The 18585-nt window shown below is 45.5% G+C and overlaps 1 protein-coding gene across 1 annotated transcript in view; it reads right to left on the reverse strand.

The window, feature by feature from the left end:
* RHBDD1 (rhomboid domain containing 1) overlaps nt 1-16687 on the reverse strand; it is a 113639-nt gene extending 96952 nt beyond the window's left edge. The window contains exon 1 of the mRNA XM_004674228.2: nt 16550-16687. The gene's annotated coding sequence lies outside the window, so the exon portion shown is untranslated. The remainder of the gene's footprint in view (nt 1-16549) is intronic.
* Between the last annotated feature and the right edge of the window lie 1898 nt (nt 16688-18585).

Raw genomic sequence — 18585 nt, forward strand, 5'->3', positions numbered from 1 at the left:
ATAAACACCCTACAAGAAACAGTTTAATAAGTTCAGGTCAAAAGAATGTTTCAGAAAGAGACATGAAGCCTCTAAATGTCCTCCTTTTTACAACACCAGGACTTTAGTGAGTTTGAATGCATATCTCAAAAAAAAAAAAAAAAAAAAAAAAAAAAAAAAACCATGGCTTACGCCAACACAGTCCATGTGTATGGTCTTTTAAAAGAGAGAGAAGACTGGTATGCTTCATTGTTTCAAACAAAGCCAAAATGCTATGAAGATAGCCTAATTTATTGTTCCTAAAGCATTAGTATCCTTAGTTCCCAAAAGAATCCAAATATAAGATGCAAATTCTCAAGATATTTTTGGAAATAAGAAAATGGTATAGTATAAGATGTATTTGTTTTTAGTGACAAACAAGAACTTGTTAGCTTGTACAGAATGCTTGCAAAGGATCTTGTTTTTTTTCCAATCCATGGATGCCTCACAAAGAACTTCAGCACAACATGCAATGCATGGCTGTGGCGTACAACACAGTCTGAGGCGCTGCCAGTCGGGCTCTGAAACATAAATTTCCACATAACAGCAGATGGGATGGTGCCACATCATTACACTGCTCAACTTTAGCAGGATGGATCCTCCACCTGAGTCCTGGGGGTGCAGTGTGGCATCTTCACTGGAGAACCATGATTGCTTAACGACAACTTGCACATAAATGACAAAATTTTCTGGCCATCTAATTCTGTTCACCAGCTTCATGAGCTATACTAATGTTTAAACCATAGGGCTCTCTGGATTTTTTTCACAGTATAAGCAGAGAAATACAAAGAAATGAAGATAATCAAATAAAGGAACACCTACCTCATGAATAAAAAATGAAAACTGGAATCAAATTATACTAAGAAGGTAATGGAAATCTAGTCTTTATGAACATTGTGACACTCTCAGTAATTACCTTCCAGTATCTGTTCATGGAAACCTGGACTCAGTTTCAGAAGAACCTGGAACATGGGAGTATTTTCTCCTTCTGAGGGCTCCCCATTTATACGGTGGCTCCCTAATCTCATTCACTTTCTCATACAGCCACCTAAAAAAATGTCTCTCCCAGCACTACACTACTTATTAGACCATCTCCCCAATGCCAACTGGCTATAGCTTCCTGATTTTCAGAGTCCACACCTCAGAGTGCCCCTTGCATTGTTTTCTTCTGTACTGTCTCCCTGAATGAAAACAAATACAAAAGGTCCCCAGCTTGGTGGGAGAAAGCCCAACTGTCTTACAGACCAGCCTTAAGAATCAAGCAAGGTAGAAGGCAGAATGCCTGACCTCCTGGGTGACAGGGTTCATGACCACTAACACAATACAAGTGAGAGAATATTCTAGGCAAGCTAACCACTATTAATAAGGATGAATGTTATGTGGTGACAGACCTCCACCAACAATCAGGTATCACCTATATTCTTATCATCTAAACTCTTTCTTCAACTCACTATGCAAAGACTCCATTGGCTAAAGTCCCATTGTATCTTGTTACCGCCATGTCCCCAGCTCATCATGCTTTCTCATCTGTCAACACAGACAACAGGTTGAAGTCAAACAGCCAGTGTTCAAATCCAGACTCAGTTGCTTGTTATTTTATGACTACTGGCAAGTATTCAATCTATACTTACATTTACAAAATGAATTTAATAAGAAGACCTGCCTCAGAGTTATTAATGAGTTAGTATATGAAAAACTCATAGAACAATGTGTTTATTATACAGTTACACAAACATTAACTGAAATGGAAACTTTATCATCATCATTATCTGATCGATTTCATTAATTTCAGCCTAGAATTCAAGGTCTCAAAATAGTTATATACCTCCCCCCAAAATACTTATGTAATTATTCATAGTTTACCCAGTAGTTATATATCATTTCATTTCACTGAAGTCTCACCACCCTGTGAATACATAACTAGGTCCATGGCATCTGTAAGCTGGTTTACCTTGCACCCAAGTGTCATGCTATCCATTCTGAAGTATGCTCTAAAGGGCATCCAAATGAACTGTAGCTCAAAAGAACTGCCCTTGAGACTTCTGGGGATGCTCAAAGCCAGCCTATTCTCTGTCCAAGGTGCTTAATAAGCATGGCCATAAGGGTAGGCACACAGGCACTCTCACCACCAGAGGTCAGCAAAGTGAGTATCCGAGTATCCTGTCCCGTAGCTTGTAGTTTATGCCTGACCACTCCAAACACAAATTGACACAAAACTGAGAAAGAGACAAAAATCCCAGTTTTCTTCATAAAGAGACCAAGATGACTACCCTCATAGATGGCCTATTAGGACACAAATCCAGTGCTCCCTAAACAGGGCTTCCTACCTGTATAGCCCTTCACCTGTGAGTCTCCAGGGCAGTCTTGGGACAGAGTCGGCAATCCTGTCTGCCTGCATCTTAAGAAAGCCAAGGCTGCACTTCTCCAGCACCCAGCAAAGCCCTGAATGTCTACATGTAGCTGAGTGAAATGTTCTGAAATTCTACGCTGAGATCTAGAGTCAGGCCAGGGAATACGTGCTTCCATCAATGTGTTTTATCACAGACTAGCAACTCCTCAACAAGACGCAGCAACTGTTCTTTCACATAAAAGCTTCTTGGAGAAGAAACTGAAGTTTAAGAGAATAGTTTAAAGCTCAAAAAGGGACTAGAGCAATGTTTCATTTTTAACTCAATCTCTACCTACACAATGTACAATTTAATTAGAATGAGTTTAAATAATATGGGGGACAATGAGTAAAAATGTGAGAGGTCAATACTTACCACTCGGAGAGGGCTTCTTTTGTATGAAAAAGAAGATTTTACCAAAAGAGTTAGGGTACAGCACTACATTTAAGTTCTGTATCCTTCTGACAATAATGAGACCCACTGAAATATGTCTAATTTGGCAACAAGAAAAGACACTTTTAAGATTTTAAAAGAAGTAAATGAGCATCTGAAGGTAAGATTCCTCGACAAAAAATTAATGTGAAGAAATTCTGGGGTGAACAAAAAAACAGCCGAGCAGAATGTTCATCCACAAGGCTGGAGGAAAATGGATGGGCCCGTCAGGACCAGAAATATACAGTATCTGTGGAAGGGGACTGAGACTTCATGACCAATCTACCCAATCCCAAATTAACATACCCAACTGAAAACCAGAGTATGTGCTATGCAACACAGCTTCCGTCAGCCTCTGGCCCTGCACCCACTTCCACACAGATTTCTACTTCTAAGGCCATTCTTGCCACACCAGAATTTCTGTAGCCGTTGCATGCCAACATTTTAATGAAACTTATTTTACATAAGCAACACTTACTGAGGCAAACAGAGAAGTCTCAACTTTTCAACATGGAAAGTGGTTTCAAACAGATACACAAAGACAGACCACCCAGGCCACAGAGGGAATCACCAAAAGAACTGTCAGGTCAGGACTTGATAACAATTAGTCCTGCCCTAGGGAGTCTACAATATTTAGAGAGTGATAAGATCGATTCAGAGTGCTATAAAAAGGGTTCAACTGAACCCAAGAGGGAGTAAGGCAGGTTAAACAGAAGACTTGGGCTTCCGCACTGGTCCTGCCACTGAGGAGGTTAGAAAGGTCTGAGAATAAAAGGCAAAACAAGCAAATAAAAGCCAACAACAAACAAAACCAGGTTTTTCTACTACACTGATGATTAGATGCTAAGGGTGAAAAAAACATCCAGAAGAATAAGGAGCTGGTTTGGGCAAGAGCGAAAGGTTCAGGAAAAGAGCTGCAGGGTGAGGAAATGCTCAACGAGTCTCGCTGACGAGAGGGCACGTGTGTGGAACATCAGCAATGCACAGAATCACAGAAATGAAGACTCAGGATTAATTCACCGCAAGGGACTAGGATTCTGTGAGCACAAAAGGAAAAGAGCGGGAGGGAGGACTGGCAGCAATACCTGGGGATTCTCGCAACCGGAAAACCTGACATAAAAATCACAGATTAAGACAGACCAGGGAGACCACGCCCTTCCGAGGCGAGGCAGCGCTTCCTCCTCTGCGTCAGCCAGCTGCCTGGTTCTGCGCGGCCTGCTCTTCTCCCACTGTGGGGCCCCGATGCCCACGACCAGCAACCCTTGAATGGGCCTTCCTCATGCACAGTTGGAGCTCGAGGTGCTTCACAACACAGGATGGTCAGAACGCTTGGGTGGGCTTAGGACTGAAATTTTCTCCCCGTTCATAGTGACTGAGACATGGATGGAGGTGGAGACATAGAGACGTACAGAGAGAGAAACCACCAACTCTGGCTAGCAGAAGAAAGTGCGACTTCTTCCTGGCCAGAAGAGCTCACTTGAACAAGGTCACCAGCGTGCTCAGTCAAGGAACATTACACAGACTCTACCACAGGCGGGCAGTTTCCAGGCGCAGGGAGAGGCGGGGGCCAGCACTCTCCAGTTCCTAGCTTCCTGGGAGGTGAGACATCACTTGGATTCCTCACTGCAGTGCCCAGAGGCGCAATGCTCTCACCCCCACTGGGCCACTAAGCATGCAGATTCAGAGAAACACTAGGCCCCAGCTCTCCCTCTGTCATGGCCACCAGGAGAGTCCTCATGCCTGCAGACCCTTCTGTTCCTCTGCGGCTGCCCAGTTGCGAGGTGCTTTCTCTTCCCATTGGGATCAGAGCAGAATTCAGAAAATCAGACTGGGCCCAGGACTCTTACCTCACCTCACTTGGTTTCCTAAGGACCGAACCAGGAAAGGGGGAGTGCAGAGAGCCCCTCCCATGGGCCCCACTCAGACAAAGCATGCCCAGCAGCCAGCCTCTTTCCTCTCTTACTCCCTCACCCTGGGAAAAACACCAAGGTGCAGAAGTCCAGATTAGGTGGGGACATTCTGATTTCGTAAATCCAATCCAAGCAGCTGCTAAGAGAAAGAAACCCTTTGTGCACAGCTTTGTGACAGAAGAATAGGAGGCTAAAAGGCTCCCTTGATGCCACTGCCATTCATCAGAAAACCACAAGTACTTAACCTTGTTTCTCTTCCTTTCACGGCCCAGTTTCCCAATCGGCTCGGCTCACAACTGCCTCCAGGTCTCTACTCAGCACCACATTCTATGTGGTGACTCGAGTCAGGCCACTCACTCTATTCGTCAGCTCAATTGGTTACCTTGGGCAAATGCATCAGTTCATGTCTCAGTTTCCCCACACAAAAGTGGGCTGGCATCGGATTCAACTGGCACACTTTCGGCAGATGCAGTTATTTGTTGCTGACAATGTTGGGCTCCTCCCAGAGCAGATTCCAACACAGGGTCTCTACAAGCCATTTACAGGCAGTAAATACTGTGAAAGGTGGTGGGGAAGTGAGACGGTGCAGGCGAGGCAGCCGGAAACAGGTTCATGGTCAAGTCTTCGTGAAGGTGCCCGGGACTCAACCTCACTGGGAACTCAGGGAGCTGGCATAGACATGCCAGGGTGTTAGCGCCCCATGGGGTGGGGGCTTTGTACCTCCTGTCACCCGAGGCTAGCGTCAGCTGGCCTCGGGGCGTGAAGAAAGCGCTCTTGCTCAGACCTGCAGCTGGAGGTTGGCACAGGGATGCAGGAAGGGCTCTGGGGGCGCAGCCGCCACCGGCACCCTTCCAGCCCCCTCCCTCTTCCCCAAGCTCAAGCCCCAGGCCAGCTCCTGCACAGGCTGAGTGACGGGCTCCCAGACCATGTCAGCGCTGTCTCCTCAGTGCCTTCTGCACCAACAGCCCGCCCTGCGCGGCCAACAGCATGTCACCAGAGGCCTTCTCCCACCTCTGCCAAGCTGCCTCAGTCCCCCACTTTGTGAAATGGACTAGTAATAACGTAGCTATCTGGTACTAGATTTCTTGTGAAAATTAAATGACTGAAAACATCAATGTCATTATAACAAAGTAAAAATCAAAATCAACTATAAGCCAGAGATTTTTGGGGGTGGGAAGAGAACTGGATCAAAACGGGTGGGAAGAGCACAAGGGACTACAGTGAGGGTGCAAGGGTGAGGAGGAGGGGGGACTCCTTGGGAACCACACATGAGTGGATAAAGCATACGTTGGATGAAAATGAAGAAAGATGTAAAAAAAATATATAAAATTAAAATTTAAAAAAATCAATGTGCTTAAACTATAAAAGCATCCAGTAAGTACCCTTAAATCTCAGCTCTGTGTGAATGCCTTCAAGAGAAATAGCCATTTGCCACTAACTTAGAGTTTTTCTAAAACACGGGTCAAAAAGAAAAGTCAAATCACTTGCTAACATCACAAACGTGCTCCCAGCACGTCACTAGTTGATCCGCGGTCACACTGCCCTTCAGCTCCGCATGTGCTGTTCTTAAGCCCAGGAAACTTCCTAACACAGATATTGCTATTTCCCCGTTTTATAAATGAGCTGGGACTTTAACCAAGTTCATCTGCCCCTGGCTTTTGGTCTTAAAATGCCATGGAGTCACAGCTGTCTGCAGAAAAGGTGATCTTCTACCTCTCAAGACGGCCTACACGCAGACAGCAGCAAGTCTTCAAAGTCAGCATGGAAGCGTCCCTACTACTTACAGCTTTCAGCGGTTTGAGTGGACAGAATGTAGGGGCAGAATACATGGCCTTAAATATGCCACCTGGCAGAAGGATTATTTTGCACCCAAGACAACTGAAAAGAAGCAGATACAAGATAAGTTCTCTGACTCCCCCAATCGCCTAAAAGTAAGATCCAAGTTTGCAAAGGTGTTCCTCCACCCATTTCTACCAGAAAGGACAAAAGTTAATCACCAGAGACAACTGTTCTGACCCAGGGAAGCTACATAACAAAGGGAAGGTTAGTAACATGCCTCCTAACCATCTATTGCTCCTGCCCACTGCCTTTGCCTGCTTAGTGCTATGCTTTTCCTTGCCTGTCACATCTCTGAAAAATTCATGCTGTTGTTAAGCCACGGTAGCCCTAGTTCTAACCGCTCACGGCTGCTCATCTGTGGGTGTCCCACAGGTAGGTGCCATGCTCATGTCAATCACCTGTGTTTTTCTCCTGCTAATCTGTCTTCTGGCCATCCAATTTACAGGGCCCCAGTCAGAGAAACTAGGGTGCAGGTGGGTAAAGAACTGTTTCCTCGCCGATGTGGTCAGGGCTGTGATTCTCAGTATGAGAAATCTGTTATTCCAGATTTCAGGGAGGTGATTTGACCAGTAACCTCAAATCCTCTGATGACACTAAGAAAAGCTGCTGATTTTCAGTTTGTTTGGGTTTTTCTCTTGTTGAGGATAAGAGCGGCGACTTCTAAGCTCTTTACATGTCAGCACTGAATTAGAAGTCACTCCCACTGTCCATTATTAAGAGATATGACACTTTAACCACCCAAAGGATTAGGGAGGACATAGTTTCAGCATATAGAATAGTCCTTCCCAAGAAAGGGGAGTTGGTGACTGCTCATCATACCACAGCACAGAAGAATTCTGAAAATATTTCTAATATAGAAAATCTCAGGTACAGAGCTTATACTAGGTCAGATATAATTGTCTTTTACATGCATGCCGGTTGTAGAGCTACATTTAAGAGAGTGGTACAAAGTGAAGTTCAAATACCCAAGGTCTTTGGAAAGTGTTGTCAAAGCCACGGGTTAAAAACAAACAAACAAATGAAGGTGAAAATCAGATTTTAAAATCAAGTTAAAAACAAGTAGGCCCTCCCTGGTGGCACAGCGGGTTAAAGCACAGCACTGAGAAGCTAAAGCCACTTCCACATGAGTTTGATTCCCGCCAGAGGTGACCACAGGGCGCGGCAGACCTCTCCTGACCCGCCCGCTGCTCCCCTCAGCAGTGTACTTCGTCGATCTGCTCCCCACTCTGTCTCTGGTGAAGCCTCTCGCTGCCCCTGAGCCTCTGGCCTGTACCCCAGTTCTGTATGAACAAATAAATAAATCTTTAAAAACAAACAAGCAAACAAACAAGTAACAAGCATCCAAATGTCATTTTCCTCTCAGTTTGGAAATGTTCTCTACAAACAAAAGAGCTGAGAAGCAACAGCCGAGTTCCCGCTCACTTCTCCTTCCAAGGCTGGGCACTGGGGGTGCGGAGGGGTGCTGTGAAGTGTGCGCAAGTCGGCAGCCTTCCTTGCCTGGCCCTCTCTGCAGTCAGATGTGATCAGGGCAGGAGCCACAGAGGAGGAAAAACCTTCCTCTCGATGGCTCATACAGGCACGGTCACTGTCGCTGCCTGCAGCCCCGCGCTTGGCCAGCACGCCAGGGCCACGCTTTGCCTTTGAAGAGAAGACTTCGGCCAAAAAGCGCCTTGGTGGGCTAGAGGCCTAGGAGTCGGAGGGTGTGCCCACGGGATACCGCAGAGGACGGCCTCGTGGCTATGAAATGCAGGCCAAGCCCACAAATTTGAGTTTCTCCTCATAACGGGGTGTGTTTACTTCTGCTGGGAGTTACTCAACCACGTGATTGTCCTCCCGCCCCCCTTACAAGCTTGTGTAGGTCTACCTAGCTAAAACACATGTCAGAAATGGGCGAATAATGTGCAGATAAGTGCTCACCCGAAAGTGTGAGGTCAAACCAGGTCAGTGAATGCTCACGGGAGGGGCCTCGCCATGTGGGCTTCGGGAGCCAGACAGGGCGCAAGGAGGAAGTGACTCCAGGGAAGCATCTGTGAGGCCAGTTCAGCTACGGCGCTTATTTCGAAACAAGCAAATTTGTTGAAATGTGGTTAGTCTATCAGGGAATAATTTGAGCATATGCCAAATTCTGAATTGGATTATGCACAATTTCATCAGCTCAGGGTGCACTAGGTGAATGCAGAAAACTGAGCCCACTCAAGCGAGACGCACAAACTCGCTAATGCTGCTCACCGCTGCCACCTCCAAGGTCTGCGGCTACCTCGGCTCACCGAGCACGTGGGGTGCGACACCCAGCTCCTGCAGCGACAGACTGGTATCCCACTCCACCCAGATGCTCTACCACTATGCCACCGGATTCCAACACGTCTCCTCCACCAGGCACCACGCCCCACAACAAAGGTCAGACTTTCTGAAGTGACAGACCACACTTCTCCTGCCATATGTGCATGTCCTACCCTTCGTTCGTAAGGGGGAAACTGCTTCCACTGCACCAGGTGCCTCGTTTGCTTAAATATGTGACGCCCAAGTCTGAGGGATTTGCTCCCAGCACCACAGGCACCACCCACTGTGGGTTTCCTGGTCCCATCGTGCGCAGTATTGCTTTCCAGGGTGGAAAGCATGTGGGAGACCGGCAAGGACCTGACAACTGCTGGTCGGTGACACTCTTCTACCACTTCCACTGGACCGACTCTTTACTCCTACAAACCCAATCTCTACCCGAAGTTGTCTCTCATTCCCCCAGGCATTTAAAAGGGTGTGAGTTCTCAACTTTCTTGGACCAATTAGAGTAAGATGGGACAGATCCCCTCTCAGCTGTCAAGTGTGCCCCACAACCCTCCCCAGACTGATCTCTCTACCAGAAGTCACCCCTCTCCCTTCTCATGGTACTCAAAAACCAGAGACATGTTATTTGGGGCATGGGCTACTTGACCCTATGTTTAAGCATGCAAAAGTTTCATGTCTGATTGTGGTTCCTGAAGGATGCGCATGGCATTCCTGGGTGGCCAGATGCTTTTGGTAAGAGCAAGAAGCATGGACAATGAATCCCATTTCAGCAAAGAAGGGAAAAGAAGAACCCAAGATCAGATGCCGTGGTGACACAGGCAACTGGAGGAGCCAACTGCATTTGCATGCGCAGTGCGTGGTTCACTTGCAGACAGCACCCAAGGTCAAACCACTCACTGTCGGTTACAATAAGCTTCCAAACTTCTGGTCAATTACCTGGTTAATAACAAAAGACAAGGCTATGACATCATTACAGTTAGAATTAATTTACACAGCTCAGCTTCCTGTTCACCAAGTACATCTTTAAAAGCATTTAATTGTTTTTCACCTAGAAAGTAACACTCAGCTTCATTCAATGCAAAGCAATCTTGCTCAATTCAACATGAAAGGCTGTCAGGCTGCTTGAGACATAAAGGACAAAAGGCTTCCCAGGGCACAGCGCTGCGCTGTGGGAGCACGAGGTAGTGGCTGATGAGACATATCTCAACAGTTTCTGAACATAAAGAAGTTGTCAGGCAGCTGGGGGTAAACAGACTCAGGAAAAAGAAATGTCCCCAGGCTTTTTGTCAAAATGAGACAAAGGATTAGCAATATTAAGGGGGACAGGACAGTCTTGGTGAGGAGCCCACGATACACCCACCAGCTACGTGACCTTAGAAAGTTAGTCACCTGCCAGCTTCCACCTGTACAGGGAGATTAAAAGCAAGCACATTTGGCTTTGGAAGGAATAGCTAAGATTATTTACAGAGAAAAACCATAAATTGGGAATCAGTAGTGCTCACAATGCATATAAACAAAGTCTAAGATCAAAATTTTATTTCGCTTAGAAGTGTTTTAGCAACCAATTCATCTTTTTCTGGATTTTCTATAATCCTACCTTTGAAAACTGCATCTAATTCAATTATATTTTTTAAAACATAATGGGGAATGTGGAAAGCATGTGAAAGTAGGAGTTATTGTGAATGAAAATAAGTTTTACAGTAAAATCTCAAACTAGAGTTTCTGTCAAAATTATATGATAATTTGAAATTTTAATGAGGCTCCACTTTAGGATTAAAAAAAAAACTCAACATGTCAAATGGCAAAGCTTGTATTTTCTTTTCCTTTTTAAAGTGGTTCAGTCGTAACAGAAATGACTGCATTATCTTTACACATGAAAAATTAAGTGACTGGATTTTGTATAATCTTGACTTTTGCTCTGCAGCGAGGTGAATTAGTGCCACCTCCAATTCTGATCCATCACTGCTTATGATTTCCAGAATCAGTCATCAGTCGGTTCCTTCTCTCATGGACTACAAGTTCTGGGGTAATGAGGTCTCATTAAAGTTCCCCAGCTGACAGCCCTGCAAACGCCATGGGTCCTTAAAGCAGGGAGCACCAGGGGCAGAAAATCTCAGCAATCATGGCCATGGCCACTGACTTTTGCGGGGAGGCGGTCCAAGAAACTTCATTCTCACATTTATGCAACACCAGATTTTTTTTTCTCTAACTAAAGTCAGTGAAAAAGCAATAGCCATCCCCATTTAATCTATGTGGGAACTATGAGTGAATTATTTATGCAACTGAAAACCTCTGGACACGAGAACCCGCTGAGAAGAGAAAAGAACACCAGACTCTAGAGACGTCGCCTATGTTCCCACAAAGCACGCAGGATGTTCACTGATGACTAAGCGGTGCCACTGCTCAGGGTTTTTGCCAGCCCCGCATCAATACTGCCTCCTCTCAGCAACAGAAATCTGCCTCTTAGCCCCCACAAGAAGTGGTCCTGGGGGGCCTCGCAATCAACAGTGCTTTTTCTACACTGATCCAAGGGTGATCATGGCCCTGGAATCTGAAACGTGGGCAGAGACACTAAAGATCAACAACTACTGAAGCTGACACTCAGAGCATTAACTTCAGGACAAGTCTACCTAAATCTCAAGAGCCTGCCCAGCTGCTGCTCTCCTCACCAAGTCCTGGTGGTTTGACTTTCCATCAATTCTCTAAGCTCATACATATACTTCTAATAACTGTCTTGGTCTTGAAAAAGTTATCTGGAGAATTCAACTCTGTTTCTGTTTTTTGTAGCTAAAGTACCTTACTTGGAACACTGGATCATTTATAAGGGGCAGCAAGCAGATCCTGTTTACCAAGTATTATCAAGTATTACCAAGCTCTACCAAAAGTGCAGCCCCTTAGCCCACAGGAAAATCGAACTGTGGAGGGTGTTTAGGAGTTTCTCAAAAATCTGCTGTGGAATCTAGTTCTAAAGAAGAGTGCACAGACTCAGGGAGCGTGCGAGGGCAACTTCAGAGAGAATCAGCAAGTCTCATGCTTAGCACATACACCTAGACACAAGATGAAGATTATTAACCACAAAAGGGTAAAGGTCTAAGATTAGCAGTCTAGCTATACAAGGCAGGTTTATAAATAACACCCGTAACAGAGCGCTCTGAGACACTGTACTCTGTGTCTTTGTTCTTCATTGAAAGACATTTGAGAAATGCTATCACTTGATGAAAACCCACTAGAACTTTAGGACAAAGAATCATTTAGATCAGGGAGGGAAGAGGGAGAGGAGGAGAGGGAAAGGAGGGGAGAGGAGGAAGAAGAGCAATAAACACGTGTTCTGTATCTCATCTCCTTCATAAAGGATGTGAAGTATCCTACGAGCTTTCCTACATTTTTTACCACACGAATTATTAGGAGACACAGATCTTCCCATCTTTGTAATCATGTGCAGAGAAAATCTAATAAATGTGAAATTCCAGCAAGATAAGGATTACGCATCTAATTTTACACCTGTCTCCCTTTCTTCATTTAATAAATATCTGAGTTTCTACTATGTGGTAAGCACTGTGCTTTCTGCAACCCCAGGGAGAAGCAGACACAAAAGGCAACATTTCTGTCATAAAGTCTGCAAAGGGGCTATATATAAAAGTATGGGAAGTATTTAGAAAATAGCAGAAGACTGAAAGTTTTCCAGATGAACGGATCAGGAAGATGTGGTATAGAGGCATGATGGAATACTACACTCATGCCATGTGTGCAACATGGATGGAGCTGGAAGGGATTATGCTAAGCAAAGTTTGCAAGGAGAAAGATTAATACTGGATGATGGGACTTACGTAAGGAAGACAGAGAAACCGAACGAATGGTTAAACGAAGACAAACTTTAAAACCGACTGTTGAAAGCTAATCACAGTACTGAGGTATCCGGGCGGGAGGATGAGATGGGATGGGGAAGACCACAGTGGACCGCAGTGCTTTGGTGGAGGGAAAGTGGTAATCACACCGGTAGGAGAAATGCCGTCAAAATATTAACAAGGACGTAAAACAATGGTACTTCACTACATAAAAATGTTTTAAAAAAAAATTTTAAAGCTTTGTGTAAGATGTCTTGTATTGTCGGAAAAGAGAAAACAACAACAAAAAGACTGGGGCAGGAATTATCCTGTGGGCACTGGGGAGAGACATGAAATTCCAGAGAGTGAAAAGCTATAAACAATCTCACAAAAATAAAAGGCTGTGCTTCAAGTCATCTCTTTGTGGTTGTAACAGCTACAGGATGGAAACTTAGAAAACGAAAGATCCCTTACTAACATGAGGTTAAGACAGTTGGAGAGAAAAGAGGTATTTTGGAAATACTACAGCCTGGCGGCAGGGACTACTTCAGCCAGCACATGAATTTCTGCATGTTTCAACTTGTAATCACCACAGATTCACGACAACACACAGTGGCAAATTGCTAATATTTGTAACATAAAATATGTAGCAAAATTTCTTTCACAGTGTTGCCCAAAGGACTTTCCTCAAGGAAAAAAAAATCCAAAATTAGAATTAGCTGCCAACATACATACATATACGCCTATATATTATTTATATAAAGCCGAAGCATAGTAATATGTATATAAATTTCATTTCTAATTATCCTGATATTGTGACTTTGGATTAAAAATGCATAGGCAAGTTAACACTGTGGAAAAACAGCTGTTGGTGGAATGATAACACTCCTGGAGCTGAAGCCAGACCGGGGGTCAACTATGGATGCCGTGGCTCCTCGTAGGTGGCCTCGGGCAAATCTTATAATCAGTCTGGCCGAGAGTCTATTTCTTTATCCACAAATGAATAAAATTCCACTTATTTCCGCCAGCCATTGTGAAGAAGAGATGAAGTAGCATATTATGTGAAAGCACGTAGCACACCCCCAAAGTTTGCTTTCCATTCTCTTCCTCTCCATAAAGTAATGAGCTTTTCCCCCCATGGACTCAACTTTATTGCTTTATAATTATGATGTGCATGTAACAATGTCCAAGAAACTAGATGGTAAATAACAGCAACATGCAGACCTGAATGTACACACTGAGCTGGCTAGCGTGAGCTCCCAGAGGGCCCTTGCACGCAAGCTCCCGCTTCCCAGAAACCTGATACATTTTCTTTTCTGAATACAACCCAAATTATCCATGGGCTTTGAAATATCACCATCACTGATGGTGCTGAGCAGCTGGCTGATGGAAAGCCGCCCCTCCCCCGGGCTCCAGCTGTCACCAGGAAACCCTCTTCCATGTGTGAAAAAGACAATGTGATATTACTAGCACCGCCATTAATAACCATGGAACAAATACTTAGCATGTGAAATTATTTTTCTCATGAAAGCTCACTATTAACTAAAAATTAACTCTTTAAGAAAAACCCTTCACCATATAAATGCCAACCAGCGGCTTTCACACAACAGAAAACAGAGGGAGGGTAAACACCCGTAATTTATTTCCACTGACTCCTTGTTTCTTTTTCCTTGTATCATTTGTAATGCTAAACAACGGCCAGATAAAATATTAAATAGTTTTAACAGTGACACAGCTGTCAGAGCTTACCAGGATTAAAACTCAAAAATCATAGGTCTCTCAAAAAATGTATACAGACTCCTCCCTGCTTTAATAAAATGTGGGTCAAATTAAAGACCAGATTTATTTTCATAATCACTCACCTCCACATGAGAAACTACGCTGATGTTTCTTTGACACTGCTGAAAATCCTGGAAGCTGACTTCAGAACAAGTTTGCGAATCTCACTCACCAGGATTCCTACCCAAGACTTTTTAAAAAAAATTTATTTATTTACACGTACACTAACTGGGGTACAGGCCAGAAGTGTGGAAGGTGAGAGGCTTCACCAGAAACAGAGTGGGGAGCACAACAGGCAGATCAAGTGAAATATACTGCTGAGGGGAGCAGGTGAGACAGGAAAGGTCTGTTGCGCCCTCTGGGTCACCCTGGGTCGGGATGGAATTCGAGCTGCAGTGGCTGCCAATAGCTTCAGTGCAGACACATAAACCCATGCGTTAGGAGGCCTCAAACCCAGGACTTTCAACTTAGCTTCCCTCTTAAGGATTTGTACTCCCCGGAGAGTTTCACACCCAAGCCCCCGAGAACCCTAGGTTCAAGGGACATACCTTGGGTTGTGTCAGAAGAGTTTCAAGATGAACCTTCATCCTTCAACTTCAGAGGTAAGCCTGTCTGTTAGGACAGCTGAGGGCCACTGCTTAGCAGCAAAAAAAGAAAGCCTATTTTATAAAAGCACTTTGATCTTGTTGATGGCTTTTTAAGAGAATGCTTTACACGTATAGCAGGCCCTCTCAGCCACTGTGCTGTGAAAAAAGAAACCTCAGGGCCCTTCCTGGTGGCTCAGTGGGTTAAAGCGCAGCACTTCGGTGGCGAAGGGGTTAAAGTCTCAGCGCCATCAAGCTATCTTGGATCCCCACCCAGGAAGTGACCCACATGGCACAGCAGACCTCTCCTGTCTCCCCACTGTTCCCCTCAGCAGTGTTCTGTCAATCTGCTCGCCACTCTGTCTCTGGTGAATCCTCTCACCACCCTGCACCTCTGGCCTGTACCCCAGAACTGTCTGCATAAATAAATAAATCTTTAAAACAGAAAAGAAACCTCAGAAAGCCGCACTGAATGCAAGGGTGTTTGGAGCCCTGGTTTCGTTATATGTCATTTACGGCCACAGTTTCCAAAATCCTCAATGACACGGAGCGAGGTCATCATGTGAATGAAAGCACAGCTCTACCTACATAATGTGACGATTATTTAGCCCCACTTTTAGGTTACATTGCCATGAAAACAAAATTATGACCCAAGAAGATACATTACAAGTATTTTCCACACTCATATATTTCTATATACCAAAGCTACACAAAAATGAGCTTATTGCTTTTTTAAAAATGGAATATAAAACTTTGCATCTTGTTACCATTAAGCTTACATGTCCATTGGAAACTCCTATTTCCAAGTTAGCGGCCCCCCATACTTCACTAGATGGTCTCAGGGAGTCTCGTTTGCTGGGACACAACACAGCATCCCCTCCCATAGCTGGGTGTCCCTGCCCCAACTGAGGATAGGTGACACCCCCGACCTTGAAACACCAGGAAACACCCAACACAAGGTCAGGCAGTGCAATGTGTGTTGACACAGCCGAAGCTGGTGTATTCTACCAGGGGAAGAGGTTCAGCCCCTTCCATGCATTTGCTTTGTCTCCTCCAGGGTAATGGGAAAGACTTGACGCTTCAGTCCAACATCTGTGAGCGTTTATAAAGAAAAGCAGTGGGTTAGGTAATAACAAAAGTGCCTCATTTATGAAATATTACAAGGAAATCAAAGTCAGATGTAAGGAGATAATGGCCATTCCCGTGTCCAAAGGGCAGCGTGTAGACAGCTGCCCGGCCTGTGCAGGTGGACAGCATGCACTTGGTCTAACTCAGAGCTCGCAGGCAGCCACCCAGCACGACGTCTGTACTTCACAGGGGAGACAAGGCTGAGAGGATGTTAACTAATCTCTGCACACCGTCAGCACGCAGCAGAGGCAAGTCATAGCAAGGCCGCCCTGCCGAAACTGCCGAAGGCTTCTTGATGGGACAGTGTTCATTTAGCTCGTTTAGCACTGAAACCACTGCCGTCCACTAGGAAGGCTCTCACTCACCCACGTATCCAGCAGCAGCCGGAGCTCCGCAGCCACTGAGGAGCCTTCTAGATCCTGGAGCGGCTCTGACCCGATGGAATGAGTCTAGGCTTCAGGCAACCACGTCAAATCCTGAATATCCCTTCGTCTCCCCACACTGGCCCCCTGAAAAGGGAAGGGGAAATTTGCGAGTGAACACAGACAAGCATCCTCCTGTGAAAGAGCGGGTGAAAGCCTCTACAGCCACCAACTGAGGTGCTTTCCCCCAGGTTTCACTGCCCACAAGCGGTACCATGTTAGTGCAAAAAAGCGCTTGGGAGTGCAGGCATGGAACACACACACACCTGTCACCGCGGACACCCAGGCCAAGAAGCGTGGGCATGGTGTGTGTGTACCTCTAAGCCTGGAAGCCTGGTGAAGATCATTGCAAGACTGAACCGAGAGAAGCCAGAGACTGTGGCGATCTCAGGGGCTGGAGGCTCTCGGTGGCCACCGCCTCTTTCATGCCAGCCACCTGCCTGCTGGTCAGCTTCCAACTGAAAGGCCTGTCAAATCTATCGAGGGCAACAAGACTGACTCTCCTGCTGCCCAAATCAACAGTATATCTGCCTGCTCTGGAATGGCCGCCTCACAGAAGGGCACGAGGATAAAGCAGGAAGTGGAGGTCTGGAGAAAGTGTGAGGAGGTCTTTGCTTCGGTGGAGCTGGGTGACATGTGGAGGAAAGATAAGGAGAGTCATCTGCAGCCCTGGCTGTATTGTGTACAGTCACCATTCCATAACACCGCTCAACTCAGAGGTGGACTTCTGCTCACCCACGCTGCTCTCAACTATATTCTGGGCTGACAAGCGCAGAGTCAAAGGATGAAAAACTACTCCTTCACACGATGTTAAATGTCATTCTTAAAAATACCACAGCCAAGCCCACATTGCTATTGTTACACACATTGCTATAACTTTGCCAATGTCCTGCACCAACAACCTTGAATAACTGATAATCCAAAAATAAATAACATAAAATGACCTTGTTGAGCAAGCAGACTGGGCAGATAGAGGCCCAGAGATCTGGAGGCAACTGAGCCTCCCAGCCCTCCACAAATCTTTTGCAGTCTTTCTGTGGCTTCTCTGGCATTGTATCTCACATCATCTTGGTGTCTGGCCTCGCACTGCTTCTCTGTTCACAGCTGCTACTGCTTTAGGTCCAGATGTGCACACTTACTCAGGCCACACCCATAGTCCAGGTGTCTACAAACGGGCATGCGCGCCCAGGCTCCAGGCACCTTCTCCATTAACATGATCAAGGCCACAGGTGATTGGCACAAAGGGCAGCGTCTTAAAAAGCCTGATTCATTCAGTTGCTCCCCACAGCCCTCTAAGCAGCAGAAAGCTCAGACTGCTTGTGCTCGACAATGAACATCTAATCCCGCACAATCTATGTGCTTGTTTTCTGCAGTTCTAAAGTTACTGAATAACATCTCATCTTGCAGATGTGTCTTCTGAGTGAGTTGATGTTAAACACTTCCTGCTGCGTTAAGCTGCAGCAACCTTCCAGTCACGAGCCCCAAGTTCTGTACGTAGGAAAGGGTTGACCCTCACAGAATCCATTCTGTGACTCCATAATAGCTAGCCTTATCTCTCTGCCATTAACTCTCAAGCTTACATTTGGATTCTAACTTTAAATATGACACTTTAACCAGAACTAGAAAGGACGAGATAAAAACGTGAGAAACTACATCGACTTTTATGGAGTAATTTCCAATTTTTTTTAAAGCAGCAGCCAGGTCCAGCAGTCACGGTATTGCAGGGGCCATTACATCTTGATGACTCAATAGTGACTCTGCAGTAATTCCTCGGCTAGTAACCCAGAGCCTTCAGCACAGTTTACTCTCGGTGTGGGAAAACAAGCGTTTAGTCGCTTCGGGGGAGCCGTTTGTAAAGTCTGAACTGAAAAGGGCTAACCTCACTGAGGAGGGTTTTCTATGTCCTATGAAGGGAAACACCAATCCGGGACAGGTGGTTCCCGCCACGCTTCAGAGAAACAGACGCGATCTTTCCGTGA

This window comes from Condylura cristata, unplaced genomic scaffold (genome assembly GCF_000260355.1).
Source record: "Condylura cristata isolate star-nosed mole 26May11 unplaced genomic scaffold, ConCri1.0 scaffold00002, whole genome shotgun sequence".
NCBI lineage: Eukaryota > Metazoa > Chordata > Mammalia > Eulipotyphla > Talpidae > Condylura > Condylura cristata.